The sequence below is a fragment of the Falco biarmicus genome, unplaced genomic scaffold (assembly GCF_023638135.1).
Source record: "Falco biarmicus isolate bFalBia1 unplaced genomic scaffold, bFalBia1.pri scaffold_36, whole genome shotgun sequence".
Taxonomy (NCBI): Eukaryota; Metazoa; Chordata; class Aves; order Falconiformes; family Falconidae; genus Falco; species Falco biarmicus.
In genome coordinates, this window is record NW_026611914.1 from 1 (window position 1) to 16,371 (window position 16,371).

The 16,371-nt window shown below is 46.7% G+C and overlaps 1 pseudogene; it reads right to left on the reverse strand.

Annotated features, from left to right (window-relative positions):
* Nucleotides 1-10,762: 10,762 nt before the first annotated feature.
* The window catches only part of LOC130143526 (hydrocephalus-inducing protein homolog), a 68,780-nt pseudogene continuing 63,171 nt past the window's right edge, over nt 10,763-16,371 (reverse strand).

Below are 16,371 nucleotides of genomic sequence, written 5' to 3' on the forward strand. Positions count from 1 at the left end.
ATCTGGCTGTTTAAAAGAGGCGATCCCTTAAGATTAACGAAGAGGGCAAGACCGCATAGGGAACTGGTGCTGCGGCTTGGAAGGTCTGCCAAGGGCTGCAACCCCTTCGGGCTGTGACCATCGATCGCTATAGCCCTTACCGGACCTCTTCTAGTCCTGCTTGGGGTGAGTTCCTTAACCCAGGCTACGACCAACAACTGCAATCAATGTATAGTAACTACTAGAAGGGGACGGGTAAGTTCCCAAACCTTGGTGTCTCATACGGTCTATGACTGTAAAGACCAGAAAATAGGAAACTGCATTCATAACCAAACCCAGTATGCTCTGTGCAGAAAAGGTAACAGGACCGTCTGCTATGATCCAAAAGAACTCCCTTCTCAGTATCGGGTGGAAATTAAGACAAATTCGGAAGTAGGTAGATTAATTGGAACAAGTCGGGTTATAACCAATTTGAACACGTCAGTATCAGTAATCTTTGATGCATGTGATATTATAGATGATGATCCAGACACTAATTGTGGGAGTTTGGAGTGGAGACGGTACTATAGTAATCAACCAAAATACATCTGCCCCGGCGGACATCAATGTCAAATAAACCCTGATCATGTACCTAGTCAAACCGCGAGGTATCAATCGACACACCTATGCCGAAGAAGGGGATGGTCCTGTGTATGCTGGGATACTGCAGGCTGGGGGTATGATAATCCACGTGGAAGTTTACAAGCTTCAATCACAAGGGTACAAACAGACAGTAATTGTACAACCCGTACCTGCAATCTAGTAAATTTAACCTTATAAATTTAGAGATTTGGAAACAGAAGAAAGTAACCAAAATTGGACTTAAGATATATGGACCTGGAAAAGACCCGGGTGTAGTTATTAATATGAAAATCAAAGAAAGGATAAAAGAGTCAGTGCAACATAGACTGTTATTCAACTCATTTTATCATGAAATAGAAACAGGAGTAAAATATGAAATTCCCACAGTTGCTAAAAATCTATTTATAAATCTTGCTGAAAACATTGCTAAGTCATTGAATATAACTAATTGTTATGTTTGTGGTGGAACAAATCAAGGTGAACGACGGCCATGGGAGGCTATGGAGAGCAACATCAGCAATCCCCAAGCATGGGAAACAATGAAAAAGGGTAATAGAAAACAACAATGGGTACTCCAAACGAGTATAATTGGAAGACGTTGTTGGCAAAATCTAAAAAACCAAACGAAGACAAGTAGGCAACCTGAAGTGTGAAGGAGGTTACCTATGGAATGAAACTCAGAATAGCTGGGATAAATGGGGAAACCCACGGGAAATGAATCATCAATTTAAGAACTGGACCAATGGAACAAACACACCCAACGGCTGGCCAACTCCTGAAGGACGTTACTGGATTTGTGGCAAACTAGCCTATGCATATTTACCAAAGAACTGGACAGGATCCTGTGTATTAGGAACTATAAGACCCAGTTTTTTCCTGTTACCCAGAGTTCAGGGAGAGCGATTAGGGGTCCCAGTATACGCTGAAGCTGATGAGCTAAGGAAAAGGCGCCATAAACGAAGCTTACAAATGGAAATTGGAAATATAATGAATGGCCTCCTGAAAGAATCATTGCCTATTATGATCCAGCTACGTGGGCAGAAGATGGATCCTGGGGTTATAGGACCCCAATATATATGCTTAATAGAGTAATTAGGCTACAAGCTGTAGTAGAAATAGTTGTAAATAAAACCGGAGATGCACTTGGATTAATTGCAAAACAAAATACCAAGATGAGAACCGCTTTGTATCAAAATCACTTAGCTCTGGATTGTCTGTTAGCACAAGAAGGAGGAGTCTGTGGAAAATTTAACCTTAGTAATTGTTGTTTAGAGAGTGATGATGAAGGAAAAGCCGTAAATCAGCTGATAAAAGAAATGAAGAAAATTCCACATGTCCCAGTTCAAACTTGGAATGTAATCAATCTAGAAGGATTGGGGGGGGGGAAATTTATAGGCGGTGGTTGGCTTACTAAAATTGGGATCATTGTATTGGGGATATGTGGAGGATTGCTAATCATTCCATGTTTAACACCTTCTTTTACCAAATTAATACACTCGGTTATACAAGGGATACAAATATCAGCGGTACCTGTTCACCCAGAACCAGGGAAAGAGAAAACCCATTCCCTGATGATAATAAAACCAAAAAAAGATCCAAAATTGACACCAATTCGACAAGTGTTGACTCGACTGGAAACAAAAACACAAATCAATACCATAAAAAAGAAGATGGGGGATGGTGAAATGTGTTCATTTGCTTCGTGTCGATATAGAACAATGCTAGGACCGCAGGATGAAATGTAACCTTCTGTCTTACATACCCTTGTATATCCACACGCTTAAGAAAAACAGAGTGATCAATGTCTATAGTTCCTGTATCTTGCAAAGAACATCTGGCTACATACCTCATTTCTGTATCTTAAAAAGGACATCTGGTTACACACCCTGATATGCAGGCTGAGCTGCTAACAGCACAGTGTTAAGTAAGAGAAGTTTACAGGGCGCACGCGTAAAATCTAGGGTCATCCTAAGGGTGAGCCGAGGAAGACTGCTGACTTCATCCACCGACCGCCAGACAGGGGTTAAGAAGACCCTCGGAGATAGAAAGAGCACGCGCCACGAAGTACACGCCTGTTCCAAGGACCCATTGACATAAACCGACCCTTTCTTAGAAATAGCTACGAATATGTCTTAGTTTAGGAAATATAAACCAAAAATAAACTTTGTACAGCGCGCGTCTTGGAGGAGCGGAGGCTCCCGGCGCACCCAGCGCTCTTTGCTTGCCTCTATTTGCTTAATAAATTGCAAACTTTGATTGCAATCCTATTTTGGGACTAAGTTCTTTATCACAACGACATAAACACAGTTCCCATTTAAGTGATTAAAAACTGATAGAAACCGTTTATCAAGAAACCAGTTTTACAGTACCTTGTTCTTTTCACTCCCGGTTGTTGCTGCAGGTCTAGAAAACAGAAATATATTTCAGTACTGAAATGCTTACATTGATTAATGAATAACACTACAGTTGCTTTGAAAACTTCATTTCAGAAGTGAATTAAACTAAAATCTAGTATAGTAACTTTGCTAGATATAGTTCAAGACTGAAACAATTATTGTGTACTATTATGTCTACTGGAAGGCTAATTTTTCCACAAGATATTAAGCAAATAGTTGAAATAACTGTTCCCTAAACTTCACGCAAAGTGACAGAAATCTTACAGCTACAGACATGTAGCTCTACGGTTACGTGCATTCCCTGTTTAATACCAGGGGTTTAGCTCTCTTCAGTACTGAGAATCCTTCTCCTACAGGTCAAAGAACTGTAATTTTGGATTCTCTGGTGTCCTGCGTCTGGCTGGGATGCAGTTTATTTTCTTCACAGCAGCCCACACAGCGCTGTGTGTTAGATTTCTGACCAAAACAGCGGTGATAACACACCAGATTTTTAGCTAGTGCTGAACAGTGTCAACAACTTCTCTTTCTCACTTTGCCACAACCCACACAAGTAAGTTCAGGGTGGGCAAGAAGTCAGGAGGGTACGCAGCTGCAAGAGAAAAGGTGGAGCGGGGAGCAGGGCAAAAAATCCTGAGATACCTGCAGTGAAAGAGGAATTTTGCTTTTCTGTAAGTCTCTCCTCGCCCTTTTTAAACACATGTAATACTTCTATGCCTGTGCACACACTCATGTAATTAATCAGAATTTGTGCACGTGACCTCGTTGTTGACTTGGCCAGCATGTTCAAGGCACTCTAAACAAAAGTGAAGTGTTTGTCAACACAAAGCGCATCAGGTAGTGTGGTCACACGAAAGAATAAGAATCTTCATATGCATCAGATTTGCCAAAAAACCCCAAATACAACAAAAACCCCAAACTTGCCTCCAGCTCTCAGGTCAGTTTTTATCAGTAAGTTTTATTTTCAACATTCCTTATATGCATACCTTCCTTCATCCTCAGATGTTTCACTGGAAGTGCTCTCATCCGGTACTTGACCATGATTGCCACTGGAAGAGCTCATCTGCTGATGAGCCTTCTGCTTTGAAGGCTGTCTTTTACTTTCCTTTGCACCTTTGGCATTCAGGGCAACTTTAGTGCATTACACAGAAAGAAAGAAAAAAATCACCGAGTGAGTAGGTTTGCAAAAAGTATTTCTGTGAAACAGACATACTTAAGATGATGTCCAGAAACAACTGAGACGACAAATATCTATGATAAAACCACAGACTTGACTGCAAAGATCATGGAAGATGCCCAAGTGCTTAAAAAACCTGCCCCTAGGAGTGAGGGGGACACACGGAATCTGAGCTAGATCCAGGTTAAGCTGGACTATATCCAAATAGCCACGGTACAGAAAGCATCTAGAGCAGAGATTCCTTTGAAGGACAGACAGGAAAAAACTCCTGCTTAGGTTTACATTAAAATATGTGTGCCTTCTTTAGACTTTTGAGACTGGTTTGGTAATATCATCTTCTCCTGACAAACGGCATATTAACTTAATGAAAACACCAACTGCACGGAGATCACTAAAATCACCTAGAAAAGGGAGTAGTAGCAAACCCCAAGTTCCTACTTTTCTTTTCTAGGTGGCCGTTTCCTACAAAAGTAACGGCTTTTTCCAGTCTGCTTTTCTTCCTGGTTTTGAAGATGCATTTTGCCTCAGTATTAACATGTAAATCACAGGAATTTGGGTGGGTTTTGTTTTCTTTTTTTGTCTCCTTTTCTTTTTTTAGAGCAGGCAATAAAATTGAACCTCCATCGTGAGCTTCGTGTTTTCTAAAAAGAAATTTTCTTCGCTTTTTGAGAAGCAGTGGACTACTCACTATGGCTTTCACCCCTGGGGAAACTACTTCAACTACTACAGTATTAGAAAACCTAAGACACTTACATAGCACTACAAATAAGAATTAGAGATTATTTCCTTAGCTGACCCTTTCATTGGCATTTTAATCAATTTTGAGCTCTCCCCAGATGAAAAACTCTTTTTGTTTTTTTCTTCTATAGTGTTTTCATTCTCCATTTTCAAACAGGCGTTCTTCCTTAGAGTAATCTTTTGCTTCATTCGCCAATTAGTCATGTTGCCTGGTGGTGTATTTAATTTATCCAGGCATTCCTGTTTTGCCACCGCCTGTGCTCTTGAACATCTTTCTTTGCTTTTTTCTTCTCAACCTATAAAAACAAAGTTAAGCTTCATGTATTTCTTAGTATTTCTAGAAGACAGAAACACCACATCCAAGATGGATTGATTCAGGGTTTACCTTTGAAATAATACAAAATGAAATCTTTTTTTTAATCCATAGAGAAGCATTTTCACAAAATTACACTACAAAGTGTATAATGTCATTGAGAGTTCTTCAAATTCACTCATCATGAAAGACATAACAAAAATACAGCCCTTAGAAAGGAAACAATAGTGTCTCTTAAAACATGAACAACAAAAAAGTGAAAGCATTACTGATGGACAGTTAGAAGGACTGCAGCGTTAGTTGTAACACCACCAGAAAAAAATCAAGTGGAACTGTGCTGGGCTACTGCTCCCTGAACAAGGGGAGGAAAGAAAAAAAAAGATCCCAAACCCACAAACACAAATGGTTTCACAGGAAAGAGGAACTTTCACAAAAGACAATGAAGACACACCATGCAGATATCACAGCACATGAATTAATAGTCAAGACCCTGTTCAGAAGCTATTTTCATTCTTTGATTCAGAATCAGAACCGACATATTTATATGGATTTCTTTTTATGGCAATGAAGTGATAACTACTTGCACTGGAACCAAGTGCCACCTGCTGTTAAACTGGAACAATAATGCATTCCGGTTTCCAAAAATGGGGAAAAAGACAACTCTCCACTGCCCTCTTTATTCACCAGTCACCTATTTCCATTAGGACAAAACCCAGTTTGTAGGAAGCATCTTCCCTTCGTGACAAATAGCTGAAGTGAACAGGACCATTGATCCGGAGCGAGATTAAAGAATAAAGGAGTAGCAGGTGAACTACCTCTTTTGGCAGCTGTACCTTCTCTTTCTCCAAAGCCAGGACTACTATTTGCAGCATTCCTACCTTACCCTTAAATCTTCCCCTATCTTGTTTTAGTTCTTCATCAAGATTCCTTTTCAGCATGGCACATGACTGCTGAGCATTTGCAAAAAGACTTTCCATTTCTGTTTCTCCTATTTTGTTGTCGATAAAGCAGTCCCTGGGAAAATCATCACTAAATCCAGAGTCTTTTCCAGGTTCCCTCTCTGTTACAAAAAGTGCATTTTCATCACGTGTAGAAACTGGTCTTATTTTAGGGATCATATTAGAAACGTCATCCAAAAGACTTGGGTTTTAAGCTGTATCTCAGGAAGTATTCACAACCTCCCACTGCATTTCTGCTGCTTCCATCTTCATTCTCTTCCATTTCCATAAGAGGCTTTTTTTTTCTCTCTCTCCATTTGCTAGAGGCACCTTTGTATCATTGATATTATTTGTGCAATCTTCTTCATCCGTACTCCAGGTATCTTCCGTGTTTGCATTTCAGTTATCTTGATCAGAAAGGACACCAAGACTCGGATTACAGTTTCCATTTTGGGTACTCACCCACCTAGCATAAGTTTAGTATCTCCAAATTCACCTTTACTTTCTAAGTTGTTACTTGACTCTGTTGCATGAGATGAAACAACATGAGAACTCTTCAATTCATCGCTGAAGCCATCTTCTGACACTTCTTCCACAAAGGAAGTAGTTTTCCCAGCTTCTTTAATTTCACCAAACAGCTGCTTTAGTTCTGCTGTAACGTTTTGAAAACTTGTTTTCAATTCCCTTTTCGCATTTTCAACCCACATTCTTGCATACCTTTCTTCCCAAGGTTTTGAACGTAACTGCTTGTCAGCACTGTGCAATTCCTCATTTTCCAATGTAAAATTTCTGCCTTATCAGTGGGATTTTCACGTGCTGGTTTTTTCTATCAAGTTGGTAGTTTCTAAAATATATTCATCCTTAAGTAAACAGCTACAGACAGAAAGATTATCAAGAAAAAACAATACAGTTAATCGATGCAACTCCTGTTGCAAACTCATCCTATAATAGAAATAAGGCATTTTGAAAGCCATTTTTATAATAAAAATCAAGGGATACTAAATGAAAGGTTCACTGCGTCACCATCTTCTTAACAAGAGAAGGACTCGGAAACAACAGTTTCTTGGGTTAGATTTGCCTAGGCATTAGCGCTGCTTTTACCTTTTCGCCTGCTTGCTTTCTGTAACTGCCGGCATTTGTCACAGAGCATGTTTATTTTTCACGCTTTATTGCTTTAATACCATTTTTCATTAAACTGCCAACATTTTTCTCACCCACCCTCCTCCCTCCATCACACTCTACTGTCTGGCATTGCACAGTCCCCGGCCACCTAAGCTAACCCAACGGGAATGAACATGACAAGCTTCTTACCGTTCACCACACAGAGAACTGGCTAAGGGAGGATTATTTCTTCACCCAAGCTTCAGAAACAATAAATTCCACTCCAAGGTGCAAAGGAAAGGATTTATTAGGGAAACCTGCCTGCTCCTGCCCTCACCCCAGAAATCAGGAACCCAAGCTTGCAGGAAAACCGCACCATGCCTTAACCCTACCCAGCCCCCTCAAGCCCCTGTCCCCACGCTGTTTCTCAACAGCTCCGACTGCTTCTGCCCCGTGTCACAGTCCTGCCCACACGCTCCCTCCCCACATGCCTCCTCGGCTCGTGGTGCCTTCTGAACAGGGCCTGCAGCCTTGGTGTCCCAGCGGGCTGAGACCCTCACGCTCCTCGCGCTCCTCTCGTCAGCCAGGCCCTGTTCCCCCGCGGCAAAGACCCCTCCGCTCACAAGAGGGAAGGAGCACCTCAGCCAGACACCACCTGTCTCACCCTCCCCCTTCCCAAGCTCACTGGCCAACTACTACCGCCTTGCAACAGCCTTAAGTCCTGCGCTTTGCCTGCTAGAATTAGGCACGTCCCTCTCTCGCGATGCCCGGCTGTGGGGTGGAAATCATTTGCTACGCTGTCCCTTCGGGTGTTCCAGAGGACGCCAGACCCCGCTGTGCAGCCCTGCCCCGCACGCCCAACACAAGCAGGACGCCTGCCTTATTCCCCTCTAGGATACCCTCTGAGAAACCCTTTTCAAACACTTCACGTGGCCAAACAAGAGCGTATTTTGCAGAGGCTGGCGCAGCATCAGAAAGGTCACCACATTTCAAGGCGTTCTCTTTGATCTTTGTCTTACAAAGAGGAAGACCGGCATGTTTAATCAATCAGATCAGCGTATTATAGACAAATCTCCCTCTTCACTTGAACGTGCGTTTTGCACAGGCAAAAAACCCCCCATTTGCCCGCACTGTTTCTCAGCAGTGCACAAGAGGAAAAACACCGCTCAAAATTTAAGCAAACCAACTGAAACCAAATCAGTGTAACAGCAAGCATCCGGCATAGTGACAAGGACTTTACGCCACCATAAGAAGACTGTATCCAACTTTACTTCAGACTGTGATACAGCCTTCACCTACAGGACTCTCCCTTCAGCATTATTCACTGACTGGTAAGTTTTCTTAACCTTAGTGTATAGTACAACTTACTGAATCAGACTGCAATCCAAAATACTTGGGTTTACATACCCACACCCCATAATATTCAATGGCATCCTTCACGTCTTCTTTCTCAGCTGATGATGACGTATGAAAGGTAGATCTCACGTGCAGTGAAAAACCACACATTTTTATAACCAGCATGACTTAATACTACTTATTTACACCTAGAGTGCATCTTGAATCATCCTACTTGTGACAAAAATCTTAACACAAAATAAAACATCCCCTCAAATTTGTGCACTCCTAGAGAGAAAATTGTAGGACAAGGCCTCAAGGACAAGAGTCCAAGTACTGATAGCCTGATGAATAGAGACTTGTTAGAACTTGTAGGGCACAAGCCCTGGGAGCAAAGGAACAAGCTACCTGCAGGCCCCTGAGCCGTCACAGTTGAGGAGGCAACCAGACGGACAGAGAAACAAGTAGCCAGATAAGGGAACGGATGGCGCCGATATGTAATTAAGAAAGCCGCGTAGAAAGAAACTCCCTAACCTTGGAATAAAAATTATTGCTAGGTCAAGATAAACTAGTAAGTATCTATTGTTCTAACGGTGCACCTTAAATATTAACCAATCAGTGTTTTTTACGCTTAAGATTTAACCAATCAGTGTGTAATATGTAGAAGGTAGAAACATATATAATTGTAAGAAAATCACTAATAAATGGACACTTGCTTGCATCAAGCTGCGTCCCGTCTCTTCATTCGCCGCAGTGCAGCCCATCTGTGGCTGCACAGAGCACAGGGCACGCTGGCCAAGTGCCAATCTCCCTGTAACGTCCCTGCTTACCTGGGGGGCTTGTGGGTGCATATTTAACACACCCCAACACCCCACCCCACCACACCCCACTAATCTAGCCTAAATGCTTAAGGCAGCATCAGCCTCCTCTTTCTAGCCCAAAATTTAGGTATCGGAGCACTGTGGAGCCTCTTTGCAGCCAGCAAAAGGAACAGGCACTTGGAGAAGAGTATTATTCTCGTCCCAAGAGGACTCCGACAGCAACAGCGCTTTGAAAAGGCTTAGTTTCTCTCCCATTTATAAGAATGTAGCCAGTTTCAGACACACGCACTAGGATCCGCGAATGCCCCCTCCCGAGCTAAGCTCTTTCAGGTAGCACACGCAATTTATCCCACCCAACCTCAGCCAACTTCTCCTCCTCTCCCACTCAGAGCTGCTCCTGCAGGCACCCTCGCTCGCTTCTGCCTCGGGCTGCCGCCGCCGCAGTGCTGGCAGACCGCAAGGAAAGCGGGCGGGGGAAACGAGGGAAGAGCAAGCGCCTCTAGTAAAGAGCGGCCCAGCCGGGGAACCGGGGAAGACGAGCAAACTGATGGATGATACAGTGCAGGAGCAGGCTGGAAACTAGGACCATGCGTGGCAATCAGTTAGCTGAGGGGAATGTGCTCGGGCTTGTCTAGACAACAATCAACATGATGAGCTTGTCTAGACAGCAATTAACATGATGAGGCCTGTTTGCAGAGCACAGGGGAGCGGGAAACGGATGGCGCCAAAGTTGGCGCCAAAGTTGGCGCCAAGGAAAGGCAACACCTTGCTGTTAATTAGCCGCCAATCAGGGATTGCCTAGTATGCAAGGCTTAGCCTCAGGAACCAATTGGTTTAAGACGCGCAGCCTTTGAAAGTGTATATAAAGTTGTGCTCCTGTACAATAAACCGACATTTGCTTGCATCAAGCTGCGTCCCGTCTCCTCATTCGCCGCAATACAGGGCAAAGAAACTCGGCAGCTCCTCCAGGACTCCCAGGCAGAAGGGAAATAAACCAGCACCATTAATTCAGTCGAGGAGTTGCTAACAAGCTACCGCCAAGGTTTTCCACTCTGGCGAGAGAATAGTCCATAGCGAGTGGAAAGGTAAGCAACGTTATTGCAAACAGAAATGTGTTTATACTTGTAATGTAGCATTTTCCAGCAGGAGGCTTCTGGGACCCGCTGTTTCCCTCCAGCTCATTCTTTGATAAAGTACGGAAATAAATATATTCCAACTAAAGACAAGTCAGGGACAACCTAGCAACTGGTTTCCATTTGGGTGGCTTCTGAGGGTATCTAACGACTTTCAAACGGCCATAGAACACTCCTAAAGGAGTTCCTGTGGCTTCGGTGAAGCAGAGCCAGGACCTCGAGCACTGAAGAACAACTAGCCTGAAGGACTACAGCAAAACTCCTTGCCGAGCCCACGTGGGAAGCAGGAGCCGAGAGATCCCTACCTGAAGCGGAGGCCCAAGTTGAGCTCCGGAGCAATGGGTTTGTCGGTGACAATCGTTGTGCCCGTGCCGACAGCCTGGACGGGGATGACACAGGTGTGGCTGTTCTCTATGGACACCTTCACCTCATCCTCAAATCTCTCGGTGTCGTCCAAGTTTGCTATGATGGCCACAGACACCTCGCTCTCGGGGGGGATCACTCCTTTACTGGGTTCAATCCTCCAGCGCGAGCGTTTGCCAGCCTGTAAGATGAGCCAAACAGTAACTTAGGATGGAAACCATGGACCCTGGTCTCCTGCGGGATGCAGAAAAAGGATTAAAGACATGAGGGTAAAAACCACGAAGGCTTCGTTTCCCCAACTCGGAGCTACAGTGCCTGGAAACAGCACCCGTGCAGGAGCTCATACAACCTCTATTTTACCCTCCCTTAACAGACCCAGCTTTGTCCGACCCAAGGGATGCGCTACCCTCAGGAGAATGCTACTGTCCCTCCAGCCTCCCTCTTGGAGGGCACACCCAGGGAAGCCACTTGATATCTCCTGGCTTCCCGACAACGGTGGCCGGCTCTGCCATAAAGGCTCCAGGCCACAGGAAGCCAGGACTGCTCCAGTCCCCCCGCCGCAGCCACACGGCTGGGGGATACTGCTGAGACCCCAAAGAATAACTTTGCAAAAGCGGTTGATAAAACCCCAAAGTCTTCTTTCCCAAGAGTCAGGCTTCTCAACAGCCCCTCAAGGGCTGCAGCCCTCTGTTCCCACGGATCATCACCTGCAGTGAGGTGCCCCAAGGCCCTCTGCTTTGGCAAAGTCAGCTCTAAGTGTTTATAGCAGGGCAGCGAAACAAGAAGCAGAAAGAAAACCACAAGACATGTGCCCTGTGGGCATGGCCTGGGCTTCCCAAGCACTCTTTTCCTCTGGGTCCTCACGGGCCTCCCTCTACGGATGGGGCAACAGAGGTGCCGGACCCCTCCAGCCCACCTAAAGCCACATTCACAAGGTGCAAGCTCGCAGAGGAGAAATGCACGCAGTGCTCCCGGGCCAGCAGGAAATGCACTGGGATGCAGACACGTGGCTTTCAAGTGTCCGTCACAGCATCAGTGCTACATGCACCACAGTTCAGCGCTGTGTTTGGGATGACAGGCACCACTCATCCAAAACTCTACAGTACTGTCGAGAAGAGGGTTACTTTCCTTTCCTTTTTTTTTTTTTTTCCCTTTAAATAGAAACCAACGGTGTGCTCAGAGGCCTGACATGATAAAAGCAAGTGCTCGATCCAGGTGAAGTTAGCTCGAGTTTCCGTCCGGCGGGCTGGCAGCTCTGAGCTCTAACAGGACACCAGCCAGCCCAAGGGAGAAGAGCAGCAGAAAACCAAGCAGCACTTTGAAGCCACAGAAACATTTAAAATAACACTCCAAAATGACCTCTGCTGACAAGGTGAAGGCTAGCTGGAGGCCAGGGAAGCGATAACTTGCTGAGCATTCAGGGTCCCAGCAGCAAGTGTAGATGCCCCAGCTACGCTAACTCCTTAGGCTGGCTGTGCCCTCCACGTAGAGCAGGTCAGGGCTGCATGCCTGCATCCCATAACGGAGCGTGCCAAAGGCATCAAAACGATTCCAGGCACCGGCAACATTTATACACTCAGCTCCATTTAATTTGTCCTCTAGGGCTTCAAAAAAAGAGTCTTGAAAAAGCAAGACGAGACTGGGATGGAGGCAGGTGGCTGCCACGGGGTAAACACTGGGGCCTCGCTGACCACGGAGGATTCCCACCAACCCTCCCCTGTGGTCCCTGCAGCTGGTCGCCGGCCTCGGAGGCATCGGCTGCGCTGCCGCCAGCCAAGGGCTACCCAGCCAGCTCATTCACACCGAGCCAGTGGGCGTTAGGTTTTCACTGACGTTAATGTACAACTTCTCCTCCGATTCACGCTGACACCGAGCAGCTTGCTTGAAAAGGAGACCCGACAGCTCTGCTCCAGAGGTGAATCTGCAAGTCTGCTATCTGACAAAGCTCATTTATCACAGCTTGGCAACGAGCCGGGCAGTAAATTGTACCCAAGGAACTATTACTGAGGAACAATGACAGGCTGTCTCGATGGAGCCAGACTCGCAGTGTCCCAGCGTGACCCAGCGCAGACCCACCGTGCCCTGCCAGGCCAACAGCCCACTCCGGAGGAGCACGATTTGCATCGCGTCCTCCTCCTTTCCGTTAGCATCTGGTGTGGGTCCCAGGGGCAGCACAGTGCACCACTGAACAGGAGACCTGCCAGGACCAAAAGGCTCTGCCGGACCAGCTCCGCTCAGGTTTTTAGGTCAGCTTCTGCCTACACCGGTCCAGGCTGTGTCCCAGAGACAAGAAATCCCTTGGGAACACGCTAAAAGCATCCATCCCCCTGCTCTGAAGGCCAAAATCTAACTTCTGATAACATCCCTGCTCCTTGCTTAGGCTTGAATGCTCCAGAACACGATGCAATAGCTGCACGTGCTGGGCAGACAAAGACAGCGGCTATTTCTGTCCCTGCAGGAGCCTGCACCACTGGACGCCAGAGTCGGAGCGCCAGGCAAGGGCTGGCATCAACCGCTTCGAGAAGCTCAGCGCTGAGATCGTTAGCTTCTCCTGGGACAGATTTCCTTGGAAATAAGCTGCCAACGTTTGCTTCTAGCGGGCACCAGCGCGCATCAGAGATGGACGGCTGGATGGCTGCCCCAAGGGATGGCCGAGGACCCACCACGCTGCCCTCTGCAAGTTACTTTGAGCCCATTAAGTGAAGCCATCTGGTCATTCCGGCCTTGCACGAGTGAAAGAAGCAGCAGAACTCAACACGAAAAATGCAGCCGTACTTTACCAAGCCATAGCTCTGGCGAGAGAGCGCTCACACCTCGCCAGGCGGATCCACCGCCCCCGGTGGGGGTCACGCACGAAGGGGAAATAACCCCCCACCACATCAGCTGCGCACGGAGCCTTGTCCCAGGGGCTTTAGCTGTCCTAAGGGGCGGGAGCCTGTGCTCTTCATAGCAGAGTGACTCCTCACCCGCACAAACTGCCAGTGGCAGAAAGAGCCCAGAAGCACCCTAAGGCCCACAGGGTGGGGATCAGAGCACAAGGCTGGCCGGATGCTCCCACCAGCCACCAGCCTCCTCCCGGCACCTCGGCACCAGCATCTCCTCGGCAAAAGCAGGGGGACCGCTTTGGTTGAGCCTCTGCCCCAGAGCACCAGCAAGGAGAAGTTTTGTGAAATCAAGGCAGAGCTTCTAAAGCCAGTGGGGGAAAAAAAAAAAAAAAAAGAAAAGAGAAGAAAAGAATTAAAAGTGTGGCACTCACTGCCACCGACAACGGAGCCCAATTTGTCACACTTGCTTCAGCTAACAGCAGCTGCTGAGTGAGCCAACGAAGCTTGTCTCCATTTGTGTCCCCTGGCCATTGCTCAGCCCTCCAGGTCCCATCCGCCCTCCCCGCTGGGCTGGGGAGACCAGTGCCACCATTCTGCACATTGGGGCTCTCCAGCCAGGACACGGACACGGCTTGGCCAGCTGCTGCCAAGCACAGGATTGAACAACCAAAATCCTCCTGCTTTTCCCTCGGGAAGAGAGCTCAGCTGAGTCACTCTGGCCTGTAGCAGCGTAACTGCCTTGAAGACTTCTACCCTTCTTGAACCCCGTTGGCCAGCGGGTGCAGCACAACGCGACAAGTTCCCTTTTCCTAGATGAGCAGAGTAACAATTTCTTCCATTACTGAAACACAGCCATTTTGAAAGACCCTGAACCCATAGAAGATACCGGATGCCATAAAATCCAAACTCTTCCCTGAGGCCACGTTTCAGGCACCTTTTCCAAGGTCTCCTCCAAACCTTTGCTCCCCCTTTTAAGGCCCACGTGCCCTGGACCTAAGCCTGAGTGACACTGGGAGGGACACAGCCTTCTACCTTCCTCGGCTTTTGGTACAACCCCTCACCAGCATGAGACTGGACGCTCCTGGCCACGAGCCATGTTCACGACTGATGCTGTGTGTTTCCAGGCCCTGTCAGCTACAACAAAGGGCTCCGGCAAAACCAAACTGGGTGGAAATGCACAAACTGGTACCGCTGTATAAGCAAAACACAGCCTTTAAAGCCAAACCAAGGGTTTCATTCTAAAGGTGAGCTTTTGGAGCACCATGAGGCTCTGGTGGGACAGCTCAGGAAAGAGTTAAGCCTAACCATCTTCAAAACTTCTGCTCACCTTGGAAGAGGCCACATATGCAGGGCTAGCGCTGCCCATACCCTGGAAAGTTAATTTAACCCTAATTTCTAAACAGCACTGCAGATTATCATGAGAAGGGCGCAGCACTGTCTGCCTCTGTCTCACTATGAGCAAACACTGACAGGCTGGCTAATTATTCAGCTGCTTTGGGGGCGGGGGGGGTGGGTGATTTACAGTAGATTTGAAAACCACCCTCTTGCTGATTGAAGTCTGCTCTGACTTCAGCGAGAGTAGCTGGGGAGAACTGCAGACAATGCTGACGTGCTCTTCAAAGCCTTCACTGCCCGCAACCTGCACGGTTTGCTCAGAGAGCAACAGAATCGCCCGTCAGCCAGACCCAGAAACAGAGCCACTAAAGCAGCATCAGCACTGTTTGGAAGTTTATCTCCGTGTTTTGCGGTCCTTCCATATGGCCATTTCATTAATAAAAGCAATGTCATCAAAAGCTTGAGGGAATAAACAATGAAATTAGTAAATGAAACAAATCCTGCACTACAGGCGAGCAGAGAGTATGGGAACTGCGTGTTCTGCCCTTGCTTACACCGCACCTGACCAAGGGCCTTTATACGCTGCCTGAAAAATCCATGGAGTTATCCACAGCGAATCCCAGTGACAAGATAACCAGGTACAGCTTTTTTTTAAAAAAAAAAAAAAAAACAAACAACCAAACAAATCCTGGTCTATGCTGCAAGGTCAGCTCCAGTTGAATGTGGCAGCAGCTCATCCCCGGGAACGCAGACGGGGATCTGCACTGAGCCACCAGGCACCCTCCTGAAGACAACCCAGCTGGCTGTACAAGCACTGCTGGAAACCAGGCAGCAGCGAGCTTCACCTGGAGCACAGGGCTCTGGATCCGGGAGCTCAGGGCTCAGGCTGAAGGAGACAGGACCCCGCATTACGACTGTCATGAGAAGAGGCAACCCCAAGGAAGCTTTTCTGTCTCCTCCTCGTTACAAGGCACTGGGAAACCATTTGCCACCCTGCGGTAGCACATAACAGACCCAGCACGGGGGTTATGCAGGCAGAAGAAAGCTGCCACTGATTAAAAAACCTTACACCCTAGGCCTGTCTTCTCTTTCCTGATCACAGAGACGTGATACGCAGCTGCCTTCTGTGATGCCAAGAGATGTCAGCCTTAGCAGCCACACAAAAGATCCCCGAGAAGACAGCATGACAAAGAACAAGTAGGAAATGATCTAAGAACGATGCTTTTTCCTTTCTGCAGGGAGAGCAAACACTTCCATCTATCCATAACAAGCCTTTGGCACTTGTCAATATGGCAAAAA